We start from the raw sequence: 14,513 nt of genomic DNA, 5'->3' as shown, positions 1-14,513 counted from the left end.
ATGAATCCAGGTCCTCTTTACAGCATCATGATAGTCGCATCCGTGTTTGGCGACATCACGGCGAACGCACATTGGAAGCGTGTATTTGTCATCGCCATACTGGCGTATCACCCGGCGTGATGGTATGGGGTGCCACTGGTTACACGTCTCGGTCACCTCTTGTTCGCATTGACAGCACTTTGAACAGTGGAAGTTACATTTCAGATGTGTTACGACCTGTGGCTCTACCCTTCATAAGGGCCTTTCTGGATACAGAAAATGTGCGACTGCTGCCCTGGCCAGCACATTCTCCAGATGTCTCACCAATTGAAAATGTCTGGTCAATGGTGGCCGGGCAAATGGCTCGTCACAATACGCCAGTCACTACTCTTGATGAACTGTGGTATCGTGTTGAAGCTGCGTGGGCAGCTGTACCTGCACACGCCATCCAAGCACTGTTTGACTCAATGCCCAGGCGTATCGAGGCCGTTATTATGGCCAGAAGTGGTTGTTCTGCGTACTGATTTCTCTAGATCTGTGCACCCAAATTGCGTGAAAATGTAATCACATGTCAGTTCTAGTAAAATATATTTCTGCAATGAACACCCGTTTATCATCTGCATTTCTTCTTGGTGTAGCAATTTTGATGGGCGGTAGTGTATATTACACTATAAAGATTGAGACTACTCAGCTTAAAAGACCAGATTAAAGAGAGATTGCTGATATCTGTGTGTTCTTGCCTTATCCAGCTTGCAGCGATGTGAAGTTCTGTGGTGGGGATCGGGACTGCTCTGCACACACTACCGGACTCCACCAATTATATTGTACATGAAACACACACACAATACATCGATCAGTACGTGCACAAACTTATGAAGCTGCCACAAACTCATCTCTGCTTGCACCGCTTCATCTCTATCAAAGTAAAGCCCTTGAAGAGAACTCAAGGCGTCGGATTGTTGCAAATGTCGCTGTGCTCATGTATGATCTGAGAGAGGGAGATCCCTTCATGTGTGGACGAACTCTTAGAATTCGAAGCTCCATGAAAGCACACTGTTTCTAACACACCGACGTAGTTACGCTATTCAGAGGGCTACAAATATGTAGACGTGAAAAATAAAGATGTAGAATGTTAACAACGTTTATTTTATACCAAAAGCTTTGAGAGTCTTCATATAAAAAATTCGGATGCATTACCTCTCAACACGCGCTCGTAGTCGGTGGACGTCTGCACTTTTTTAAGAGTGACCAGGAACGTGATCAGCTGAAAGTAAACAAGTGCATATATTCTTCGCGTCAAGTGGACCTGACCTGTGCTCCTAGGCGATGCACCCGCCCTCATACTGCATGCATGGAAATCGCTGCTTAAACTTAAGCACACAAATTCTAAATTACCTATTCTGTATTCATGGCAAGACGCGTATGCATGGAAAGTTTCGCCAAAACAACATCATAAATATTGCAACAGAGGCATAACAGCAGAACGTGGCTAGAAGTATCAAACCGGAGAAAAAGGTTGACTGAACTAGACAACTTACTGTTTCATTAATGATAGGTTGTGTGTCATTAACTTATTCAGTTCAGAATAGTTCGATAAAACTCACAGTGATACAGAATAACGTCTCTAAGCCAGGAGACAAATGTTATATCTAACATACTTACGAATGCTAGCTTTCACCTATTTGTCCGAATGACTTTGCTCTACATTTACTTAACGAAAATATAACTTACAAAGTGAGTGTATCTACATCTGGTGCTGCATTTCCTACGTTAATTGCAATTCATTCTTGCTCTGTAACTTCGTTGTATGGGTACAGTAATTCTATTGTCACAACTATATTAACTTATATGGACTTTCGAGAGCCACCTACATTCTTTTAGGACATAGAGGTAACTTCTTACATATACGACAAGTTTACAACGGAGGGAAAGTGAATCGTAACGACTCCAGAAAACGAAAACTTTCAATTTCATAGTCTGAGATAATCACGTTTTTGAGTCCACAACGTGCTTTACTTCCGATTACAAATATTTACGTTTCATAAGAGAACGTAAAAGAATTTCTAGTACGTAAATGTTTACGAATGTCAAGATAGACTCTATCATATTCTTGTTTCCATTTAGTAAAGTTTGTGCTGTGGAGCTAATGAAGACATTTGCACCTGAAGAAATTTGCGATAAGATAATGAAGAACATTAATAGCATGAATTAAGTTTAAATGATTTGTGCGCTTTTATGTCTGATGTGTAGGGTATCGAAACACGTCATTATTAAATTAAAGTCATGACATTACAAATATGTGCGGTAATACATACTTGGCTATTTACATTTACTATAGCCGAATTAAATTCAAATGTTTTTTGCAGGAACAATCGGTATCTTACAGGTCCTTAAATATTGCCAAAAACTTTGTTAAGATACCTTCTTAATACTCTCTGCTGATGAAGCTCCCTGGAATTTGAATGTAATGCCTGATGAATCAAGATGACATATTCGTATGTATGCCTCTTGCAAATAGATACTGCCTACAGTGAATGTGTTAAAATAGGCCAAATTATCGAGATAATTTCGATCAAATGACTCTCTCTTGTACCGAAGCAAATTAACGAGCTGAGGCTAAGGATTATTACTGAACACTGAAATTCAGCTTATGAACAAAATTTTAGGGAACAAGCAGTCTCTGTAGGTGAGAAGGGTGGGGCCTTACACATTTTTTCAAGGGAAAACATGAAGCAGAATTCAGGCCTAGAATACCAATTTGGCCATGATTTGTTCCTTTGTCACGGAGAGGAATTGTCCACAGTTATCAGGATGAAATGGAACCATGACAGTTTTCCAACAAATCTATACATAAATCATGACCCAGATTCCTCAACTGCAAATGAGATAGCAATGTTCGGAGAGATATTGGCAAAATAATTTTCGATTGAAGTGAAGTCCTAACAAAGAAAAAGGTATACATAAATTTCTGAAGGCTGCCTCTTCTCAACAGACCTGGATGAATCTGTCTAGTGTAGCTACATTCCACAAATATAATAGGATCCTCACGGATGTATTCGGGAGGACGACGTTTCAAACCAATTCGGGAGGACGACGGTTCAAACCAGTGTCGGAAATCCGGGTTTAGGTTTCCCGTCATTTACCTAAATAATTTCAGGCCATGCCGGGATGGTTCTTTCGGAAAATCACGGCCGATTTCCTTCCCTATCCTTCTCTAGTCCGAGCTTGTACTCCAATTACCTCATTGTCGACGGGACGTTAAACGCTAATCTCTTCTTCCTTCTCCTCCGGATATATTCTTGCTGTGAACTTTAAATAGGAGTTATTGAAAATTACTTGCGGAATTTGACTATTGCATGTTGAAAGCAATAAGGTAACAGATTTTGGTCTAACTGGTTCATGTTCAAATTTGATATGTTACTGTATCCTTTATGTGCGCATAGTTTGCAGCTTAAATAGGTTGACAGATAAATAATTTAAAGAAAGCTCTCATTTGTGTAGTAGTCAAGTAAAGCTTTCATCAACCTGAAGGCTGATTTGAATACCACACAACTTTAATAGGCATGGCCTAGTTTGAGGTGGTGTGCCTATGCCACCTACAAAGCTCATGGTCGCTCACCATCGCCCACTTGAAATTGGCATAGAGATTTTCGTGTAAGTGAAAGTGCAAATTAAACGCTATAACATACAGTCGACTTTTGTTAATACTTAAAATGTCAGGTATTTTAGAATTTCCTAATAGCGACATACATATGTACTCTGACTGAAAATGATGATAATTGTTCAGTGATGTGATAAAGCAATTGCTGTTGCTAGTCAGAATTTAACATATCTGCGCATTATAAAACCACCAAATGATATTCAGTTGCTTAGAGAAAGGGGTTCATGCAACTAGATTCTGTATTTCGTGAGTGATGAAGTACTCTTCTACTCGCACCGTGATATCATCTAAAGCATACATCTCAGAAACAGTCAAAGTGTAATGTCACTGAAGTCTTATTATTATACGCAAAAGGAATGTAAAAGAATGAAACCGCGACGTACTGGGTGAACTCTGTCATCAATACAAAAGACAGACATGAAGATCTAAGAGCACTATGTACTCTTACCACGTGACGTGGAAAGTGCGTCACGTTTCATAAGGAAAACTTAACCTATCAGTCGGGCCTACAGAGATTTTATTTTAGGAATATGAGCACCAATATATCCTTGGAGTACTCCTGATAATTTTAGCCCTTTTCAGTGAAACCAAGCAACCTGAAATCTGAAGCCCAACCACAGTTGACATCTTTACATGTTTTACTTTTTATGGTCTGCGTTCGGAAGACAGTATTGGTAGAGCGCTCCACGATAGCCAATCCAGTGCGATTCACTTCATTTGTACATAGGAGTGCAACCTGCATACTAATAACCTCTTTACTGTAGTCAGGACTTCCGCAATATTTAGCAGATCTACCCATCTGATCTTCAGCATTTTATTTACAACACGATATAAAAAGACTCCTACTCTTTTCTTCTCTATACTGATTACTGTCTACGTTCCACTTGCTTCATAAGTCTGCTCTCGAAACAACTTGTTTGAGAAAATCGTTCGTAATACCTAACTGTACCTTAAATGTTAACATAATTCTCTTTTTCAGAAAAGATTTTCTTGGTATCGAAATGCTGCCTTCTACTTGTATACCCTCTTTGCCTCGGTCATCGTCAGTTATTTTCTTCCGAAATAGCGAAACTTATCTACCAGTTTCAGTGTCTCATTTTCTCATCTAATTCTGTCGACACCGTTTTAATTAATTGCATTCCATTACTTTAGTTTCACTTTTGTTAATTTTTGTTTTATGACATTGTTTCAAGACAGAATCCCTTTCGTTTAACTGATTTTCCAACGACTTTGCTATCTATGAGAAAATATGATTGTCACTGGCAAGACTTAAAGATTATGTTTATTTTTCCTAGACATTAGTTCACTTTCCAGTTATCTCTCTGGTTTTCGTTAGTGCTTGCTCTTACAGCAAGAGTCTGATTTGTATACAAGGTGTGTTCCATTAGTAATGCGGCCAGATTCATAAAAAATCATATGGAATGTATTCGTACAAATAATAAAAAATTTTCAAAATAGCACCTTCTTGCGTCGATACACTTCTGGAGGCGGTGTTTCCATGCCTGGAAGGCATCCTGGAATGAATTTTCCGGAATGTCCTTTAGTGCTGATGTAACATGCGCCTGAATGCTTTCAATCGTGTCAGCGGGAGCCAGGTCAGGACTATAGGGAGGCTGGGGAACCAATGGGGTCTTGGTCCTGGCCAGGAAGTCGTTGACAATGAAGGCGCTGTCGATCGGCGCGTTGTCGTGGTGAACTTTCCATGTGCCCTTGATGTCGCTTCAGCGCGAGACCCTCCTTTTCAGTCTTTTGAGCACTTCCAAGTAGAAAGCTGAGTTGAATGTAGTCTCGGTAGGTACGAATTCGCGGTAGACAATGCCTCTGACGTCAAAGAATACAAGGAGCATGGTTTTGATCCTGGACTTGCTCATGTGTGCCCTCTTGGGACACGGCGACGATGAGGTGTGCCACTCTGAACTCTGCCTTTTTGTCTCAGGGTCGTACTCAGAAATTCACAACTCATCACCAGTGATAACTGAGTTTAAAATATGAGGATAATTTTCACACATTTCCAACATTTCTCGGCTCCGAAGCACTTGCATGTGCTTGAGTTCATCGGTCAACACTTTTGGGACGAGTTTGGCACACACCTTTCTCATGTTCAAATCTTCGGTCACAATTTTCAAATGTTCAAATTTGTATGAAATCTTATGGGACTTAACTGCTAAGGTCATCAGTCCCTAAGCTTACACACTACTTAACCTAAATTATCCTAAGGACAAACACATACACCGATGCCCGGGGGAGGACTCGAACCTCCGCCGGGACCAACCGCCGGTCACAATGCGGAAAACGGTTGGTTTTTGACATGTTTAGTGTTTGTGCTATCAATTGAAGAGTCAGCCGTCTATCAGACTTCAAACAATCGCGCACACGCTTCACATTTTCGTCGACTTGTGCGATTGATGGCCATCCACTGCGAGCTTCGTAGATGATCATGAACGACTTGTGCCGTCGGAAAAGTGGTGATTGTGTAAAGCAATCAGTCCCAACGGCATGCTGAAGTAATGGAAACGTTTCGGTGGCGGATCTCCTAAGTTTAACGTATAATTTGATAGCGTACCGTTGCTCTGTAGAATGATCCATTGTGCCGTATCACATAAACTCAAAACGGGGTTGACGGAAACTCACGTCCTGACTCTCCGGCAGCTCGCAGCCGAATGAGACAAAGAGCGTTTAGAAGCTAACACCCTCCCTCCACTAAGTCCAGCCGGTTACAACATACTATGGTGTACCGTTGTTTCAGAAAAAAATAGGTCGCATTACTTTTGGAACGCACTCTGTATGTGTTGTGGGTAACCGGTCGCTACCTGTAATTTATCTCTGCTACCTTCAGAATGTTAAAACACGGGTTGCGGTCAGCATTGTCAAATACTTCCATAAATCTCCAAATCTTTCTTCAGTCTGTCTGTTAAGAATCATCTTGGGTCAGTACTGCATCGCCTGTTCATACATTTCTCAACAGAAACCGATCTTCAGCGAGCTCATGTTCCAACAGTCTTTTAGTTCTTCTATAAATAATTCCTGACTAACGGTTCAGTATTGTTCACAAATTTAAATACCCGTACATAAAGATAAATATTTTCCTTCCATATTTTACGTAACAGAAACTACGCATGCAGCTCGTGGTCGTGCGGTAGCGTTCTCGCGTCCCACGCCCGGGTTCCCGGGTTCGATTCCCGGCGGGGTCAGGGATTTTCTCTGCCTCGTGACGACTGGGTATTGTGTGATGTCCTTAGATTAATAAGGTTTAAGTAGTTCTAAGTTCTAGGGGACTGATGACCATAGCTGTTAAGTCCCATAGTGCTCAAAGCCAAACTAAGCATACAGTGTTTACTCAAAACAAGTATTATGTACGATGGACGTTCAGTAAGTGCTGCCACACTTTATTTTCTGGAAGCAGGTTGGTTTTATTCAAGATTCCAATTTACCATATAATTCCCCACTCTTTTGGCTACAAAATCGCACTTTTCAGTTCTACGGCGTTATGCCCCGTTACTGAGAGGGCCTGCATGCTCGCACGGTACCAATCTACGATTCGATGTTGGAGCCATAGTACTGCTGTTGCATTAACCTCCCCGCATCCACTTACTGCTTTCCTCGGAGTGCTTTCTTTGTTGGATCAAACAGGTGGAAATCGGAAGGCGAGGAACCCAGCAGCCACACGCCTTTGAGTACTCCAACTTGCGGACAGGTGTGTCAGCACTATCAACAGAGACGTCCAGTTGTGACAGCGAGGCGTTTGACCGTGATCCGTCTATCGCCTCGAATGAGAGTGTCCTCACTTTCCAACAACATTGCATTTTTTAATTTTGTTTTTATTTTAATTTTTTTTTTTCAAGCACCTATGAATATCTGCGATGCTCTGACTTTCCGACAAAGGAGGCTCAGTGGCAGCTATTTGCTTGGAAGCACCTCCTTTACACATACCACTCTGAAGGTTATGTGTAGCGCCGCCACCTGTCTGATCTCCATGAGACTAGAGGGCCTGCAGCGGGAATATTCCACTATCGCACAACAATTTCCGCATTTTTTCAACCGACGCTGTCCGTGAAAAAAAAGTGTTGCATTACTTACTGAACGCCCCTCGTAAAACCAACGGAGTCACAGGTGATGACAGCTGTCAAATGGATATTATCTATCTAAGAACGTAGTGGGTTACTGCAGCGAGTACCAGGACGGTATTCTTTTAAGCGTAGAGCAGCTTATACAGAACACCTAAGCAATATCTTACTTGATAACGGCTTGTAACTGCCTATGTTGTGATTAATTGAAGTTGAAGTCTCTGGCCTCTTTGATTATTGAGTCCGGAATCTTGTATAGCTTTGCTAGGATAACGGTGTCGACGTTATGAAAAAGTAGTGAAACAAGCTAAATGATTACTTCAATGTACGTTTTGCATAAAACATTTATACCGTGCGGTGACATTCTAAAAAAGTTTAACAAACAGATTTAAATGTGTTTCATTTGGAATAGTATTTCAATTGCTACACGTAGCATCAAAGATGCATCTACGACAAATTTTCGACTATGGCGTATAGAGCCACTTCAAAACAGGCGGCAATATGTAGCAGCACGAGGCAACGCTTGACTTCCTTTATTCCTCACTGATAAATACTATCACTTTAGATGTGGTCACCGCTGCAACCAGTTACCTAGTAAAGATTTCGCTGTCCTCTTTAACGCTACATGGACCCTCTAGACTCTTGAAAATCGTAGACTCACAGAGTTACATCCCATTGTTAGTGTAGCATCGTTGCCATGTGAGCAAGAACTTTAATCCCTGGTTCGATTCTTGCCACTCACTATAACTTCAATTAAAAATCGTCAACAGCTGTAGTCAGAGATATCCATTGTAAAGAGTCATCCTCAACCTGCTAATGACATTACTAATAAGGGCGGAGAAATAAACAGAGGTTAGGGCAGCCTGTTGTCCTTGGGGTGGGAGATAACCCCTAAACCGCGGAAGAATCCTCAGTCGTTAACGCAGTGAGGTTGCCTGCAGTGGAAACACGTATAAAACCGAAAAAACTGCAGAGACTGATTACTGACTGGAAATGGAGGAAGAAATGTCCTATGAACAAGTGTCCGGAAACGTCGTTGCCACGATAGATGGTGCTGGCACATTATAGTTCTTCTGAGCAGCTGCCTTGTGTTACTTAGGTGTTGCAGGCTGTGAGATTGAGGCGGTGCCGGACGTGGTGGCAGCCGGTGACGTTCCAGTGTTCGACTCAGCGTCCTGGCCGGTTGCGGAAGCGGGGTCGCAGCATCTCTTCGGCTGCATCGACAGCTGTTTCTTCTGCAGCCCCATAGCAGCACTGATCATCGAGAACTACAAATTACAATATTAGTGTCCGGTGAGTTTGTTTCAAGTTGGAAGTGGAGTGTTGTACATAGGAAGTGTGCTTTTACAGGATTGTTGATTACAAGTTTGCGTGTGTAAATAGTTAATATCTTACAATAATGTCGGGAAGTGAAATGTCAGAGCAATCTATGTCCGATAGGAGCGTGAGATCCCTTTTTAGGGCGATCGCTAAATTGAAACAATCTAACGAAGAATCTACTGCTAGATTAAAAGAGGAATTAAAACAGTCTAACGAAGAATCTATGGCTAGATTAAAACAGTCTAACGAAGAATCTATGGCTAGATTAAAACAGTCTAATGAGGAATCTACTGCTAGATTGAAACAGGAACTAAAACAGGAATTAAAACAGTCTAACGAAGAATCTATGGCTAGATTAAAACAGTCTAACGAGGAATCTACTGCTAGATTGAAACAGGAACTAAAACAGGAATTAAAACAGTCTAACGAGGAATCTACTGCTAGACTTAAAGGGGAGCTAACAAAATCAACAGACAGGTTGCAGGAATATCTTAATGAAACCAGTCGAGAATTAAGTGATAAAATAGAGTCTTCTAAAGTTGAAATGCAGGAAAAATTAGTAGGACTTAGTAATAAGATTGCTGATAATTGTAAAAGGTTAGAAGAACATATCCAGGAATCGCGCGAGGAAAAAGCTCGCATGCGACACGATATTACTGACTTATCCGAGAGACTAGATAGTGTCAATATCTTAGTTGTAAATGAAATACAGAAAAATAACGATATGTTACGAGATGAATTTTCTATGCAAACAGAAACTGTTCGCAGAGAATTATTGAAATCTATTAAAGAGGTCTCTACCAAACCTGTAGAGATTTCTTCAATAGATAATGTAGAACTAGAAACATTAACTCATCAAGTAGAAAAGGACCATACCGAAATCGAAAACATGAAATTTTTAATTACTGAGATATGCAGTAATCTTGAGACTGCCAAAGATAATAATATTGACGAAGGTACAGAGCGTTCACATCGTGAACACAGTGAAGAATCGATATTAGCTAATCGCGTATCCAATACAGAAATGCGGATACAGGAAATTACGAAACGGTTATCGGAATTAGATAATAACGAGAACATTTCAGGTAGCAGAGGTAATAACATAATCAGAGACAACAGTCGCATCGAATTTGCTAGCACGGACGACAACAATATGAATAAGGCAATCACGGCAAGCCAATCCGATGCAACTCCGTCTCTGCAATCTAAACAAAATCCGACTATTTCTCTCGCAGAATGTCTGGATGATATAACGGCAAATTCAAATGTAGCAAGTCGATTTCCTGTATTCAAACCAGGAGGCGAACTTCATCCTATAATCTTTATAAAAGCTTTTGAAACATCATTATCTCCTAAATGGAGTAATGAAAAACGCATTCAATTTGTAATAGGACATTTAGAAGCAGAAGCTGCGGAATGGGCAGTACTGCATAGAAATGAATTCAGGGATTGGGATGATTTTGTTAAGCAGTTTAAACAAAATTATTGGTCAAGAGGAAAACAACAACACTTAACTTTAGAGTTGTTAGACCCCCCTCCATATTCTAAACGGTGGGGAGGTTATAGGAATTATTTTGAATGGCATTTAAACCGTGCTAAATTAATTGAAGAACCAATTATTGAAAGTCATTTAATACGAGTCCTAATTAGTAGGTTACCGTATTACGTAAAGGAAAGAATGATAGAAAGAGAATGGTCACAGCCGTGCGAATTGTTAGGATATTTAGAGCAGTTAGATATACTTAATAGAGAAAGGGAAGACGAGAAGTTTAGATTTGGTAGAAATGACAATCCTCGAAATAATAATAATGATTCAGAACCACGAAAAGCTAATAACAACAATCATAGTCGGTTCTGTTATATAAAACGTCAATCTAAAGATAAAGAGAGCCAACAAAATCGTGGTAATAACTGTAAAGTGCGGAAATTACACAATAACGATCAGGAGATAAATCATCCTCAAGTAATTAATGAAGGTCAAGTGGTAGGTGACGTCATCATAGAACGTTCGGAAAACTAGTAAAGTCCTTTAGTACGGGTCAACTAAAGGGAACTATTGGTCAAGATTACCCAAGACCCAATTGCAATTTATCATTAAGCTGCCAAAAGGACGATGACTGGCAACAAGATTTACTTCAGGAAGACAATCAGATAAGGGAGAATGTAACATATAAACCCGTAATTAAAGGTTATATTAAAGACACCGAAGTAAATATTATAGTTGATTCGGGTAGCGAAGTAAGTATTTTATCCAAAGAATTATTTCAGCTTAAAAGAAAATATTGGAATTTCCCGACTTTACCTGTAACTGGGGTGAAAATTATAGGAGTTACTGGTAAAAGAAGTCAAAATATTACTGAAGAAGTTTATGTAACTTTTGAAATTGCTGAACAATTAATTGCTCACTCTGTACTCGTCGTAGCCAACTTAAATGTGGCCATAATTTTAGGTATAGATTGGCTGTGTAAATATAAAGCTATATTAGATTTTAAAGATTCTTCCTTAACCATCCATAAGGAGGCATGTACTTTTAAAGTGAGGTTCTCTAATAGTCAAGTACCTGAAAATTGCTACGAGTCCTTACAGATTAAGTACGCACCGACCATGAATCTATTAACAGATTTTAGTGATCTTGGGTATGCAGTATACCAATGTCAGGCTAGTAATAGTATCGAAACCGAAGTGAAAGAAAAATGTTTATCTACGAATTGTCTATCAGAGCAAGAAAAGGAAGAGTTGGAATCTTTGATGTTAGAATTTAGAGCCGTCTTCTCAGATGAACCGGGGAGAATTAAAGATTACGTTTGTAAACTTAAGATTAAAGATAAGAAACCATTCTTTAAGAAACCTTATCCCATTCCAGTACAATTCAAAGAACCGGCTAGTAGAGAAATAAGTAAGATGCTAGAACAAAACATTATCGAACGATCATGTAGCGCTTTTAACAGTCCGTTGTGGGTAGTTAAGAAAGCTACTGGTGGGGTACGACTGGTTCTGGATGCCCGTGAATTAAATAAAATTATAGAGATGGAAAGAGACAGACCTATTCCTATGGAGGACGTACTTCTTAAGATCGCTGGTTCTCGTTATATGAGTACAATGGATCTAACCTCTGGCTACCATCAAGTAACATTACACCCGGATTCACGGCAATATACGGCTTTTCTTTTTGAAGGCAGATCATATCAGTTCCAAGTTTTACCTTTTGGACTTAATATATCAGTGTCAACTTTCATTAGGGCATTAGATTCTGCTTTGGGTCAGCAATTGTTACAAAAGATTATTTTATATGTAGATGATATTTTGGTAGCTACTAAAACGTGGGAAGAACACGTAACGATATTACGGGAATTGTTTAACCGTTTAATTGACAGAGGAATTACTTTAAAATTATCTAAGTCTTACTTCGGAAAGGAGGAAGTGAGATTTTTGGGGCATATAGTGGACAGTAAAGGTATTAGGCCAGACCCAGCACGTATTGAAGCTATTGCTCGATGCCCGAGTCCTAGAAATCGGAAACAATTGAAATCATTCTTAGGAATGGTAGGATTTCTGAGAAGATTTCTTCCAGGGCAGGATATTGTTAATCCTACATTACTAGATTTATTGAAAGAGAAGTCAGTATGGCTCTGGGGACAAAAGGAAGAGGAAGTTTTTAATAAGATAAAAGGAGCGTTAACCAAAGCCAAAATGTTATACCACCCAGATTTCGATCAGGACTTTGGTATGTGTACGGATGCCTCTGATTATGGTGTGTCGTGTGTAATATTCCAAGGTGATCTGACCAATGAAGAGGGATTATATCGGCCTATTGGATTCGCTAGTCGAACTTTAAATAAACATGAAAGAAATTATTTTGTATCCGAGAAGGAAGCTCTCGCAGTGGTATGGGGTTTTCAACGATTTAGAGGATTATTAATGGGAAGAAAAACAATGGTATATACTGATCATCAGGCTTTAATTTTTTTGAACAATTGCCGGTTACTTCACCGTAGGCTATTACGTTGGGTATTATACTTGCAAGAATTTCAGTACGAAATTAGGTATATAAAAGAATCTCAGAATGTAGTTTCAGATGCTTTGTCAAGGCTTCCCGTAGGAATGGAGAATATTAATATTGCAGAAGAACCAGGAACAAATTATCATGTTTATTTCCTTTTGACTAAGGAGAACCAACGTAAGGTTAAGCGGATAGTAACTGCTGTTAGATGCAATCAAAGAAATGACGATCAATATAGGGACCTTATACAAAACCTTAATAATGGGGACGAAACAGTTAACACCCGGGGTGTGTGGTTATATTTTAACGACTTGTTGTATTGGAAAGCACAGAGGGAACACCAGAGATGGAAAATCTGCATTCCGGAAACTGTTGTGGACGAGTTAATTACTTATATTCATGAAGGTTACGGGCATTTTGGAATTCATAAATGTATTAAACATCTAATGAAGTATTATTATTTCAAAAATATGTCCCGTATTGTGAGAAGTATTATTAGGGCTTGTGAAACCTGTCAAAAGGTTAAAGTTAATAACAAATCCAAGCGTTATAAATTATATGCTGTAATTCCTCGAGGTTTGTGGGATCTACTATCATTAGATTTTTTCGGCCCTCTGCCTCGGAGTTCAGGAGGATTAACATATGTGTTTGTTGTAATGGAATGTTGGTCCAAACATGTGAAACTATATACTTTGAAACGAGCGAATACAGCAAGCGTTATACGCTGCCTCACCCGAAATTACTTTGTTAACTGGGGCATTCCTAAACGACTTATGTCTGACAACGGTAGTGCCTTTATTAGTCAAAGATTTCAAGATATGATAAGACAATAGGGAATCAAACATATCTTAATTTCGAAATATCACCCTCAAAGTAATTTAGTAGAAAGAGTCATGAAAGAATTAGGACGATTATGTAGAACTTATTGTGCACATAAACATACTCGGTGGGCCAAACTAATGCCTGAATTCGAAAAGATATTAAATGAATTGCCTCACCTAACGACGGGATTATCACCTATAGAAATTTTAGGCAAACGAATTATAGGTGAGCCTTTACTAGCTGCTTTACCTTGGCCACCAGTAAATGAGATACAACAAGATATTCCAGACGAAAAAGTTTGCGAACAGATTGTAAAAAATGCCGAACGGAGAATTAAAAGTTATAATCAACAGGCTGTAGAACCCTCATTTCAGGTAGGAGATCTTGTGTTAGTACGATCTCATCCTAAAAGCTCTAAGATCGATAAGGAATGTAGAAAATTCTTCTTTATCTTTGAAGGTCCATATGTTGTACATAAGATTGTACATCCCAAAGCATTACTTCTTATGGAACCTTCATCAGGTGTAATTAAAGGATTATATAGTGTTGATCAAATGAAACTCTTCATTCCTAAATAAGTTAATATTTAGTATATGTTACATACGGAAGAGCGTTCATAGTTTATTCATGTGAAGTTTTTCGTGATAGTTACGTATTATTTTAAAGA

Source organism: Schistocerca serialis, chromosome 2, assembly GCF_023864345.2.
Source record: "Schistocerca serialis cubense isolate TAMUIC-IGC-003099 chromosome 2, iqSchSeri2.2, whole genome shotgun sequence".
Classification (NCBI taxonomy): domain Eukaryota; kingdom Metazoa; phylum Arthropoda; class Insecta; order Orthoptera; family Acrididae; genus Schistocerca; species Schistocerca serialis.
The sequence above is the reverse complement of the archived record's forward strand: the minus strand, read 5'-3'. Positions refer to the sequence as shown.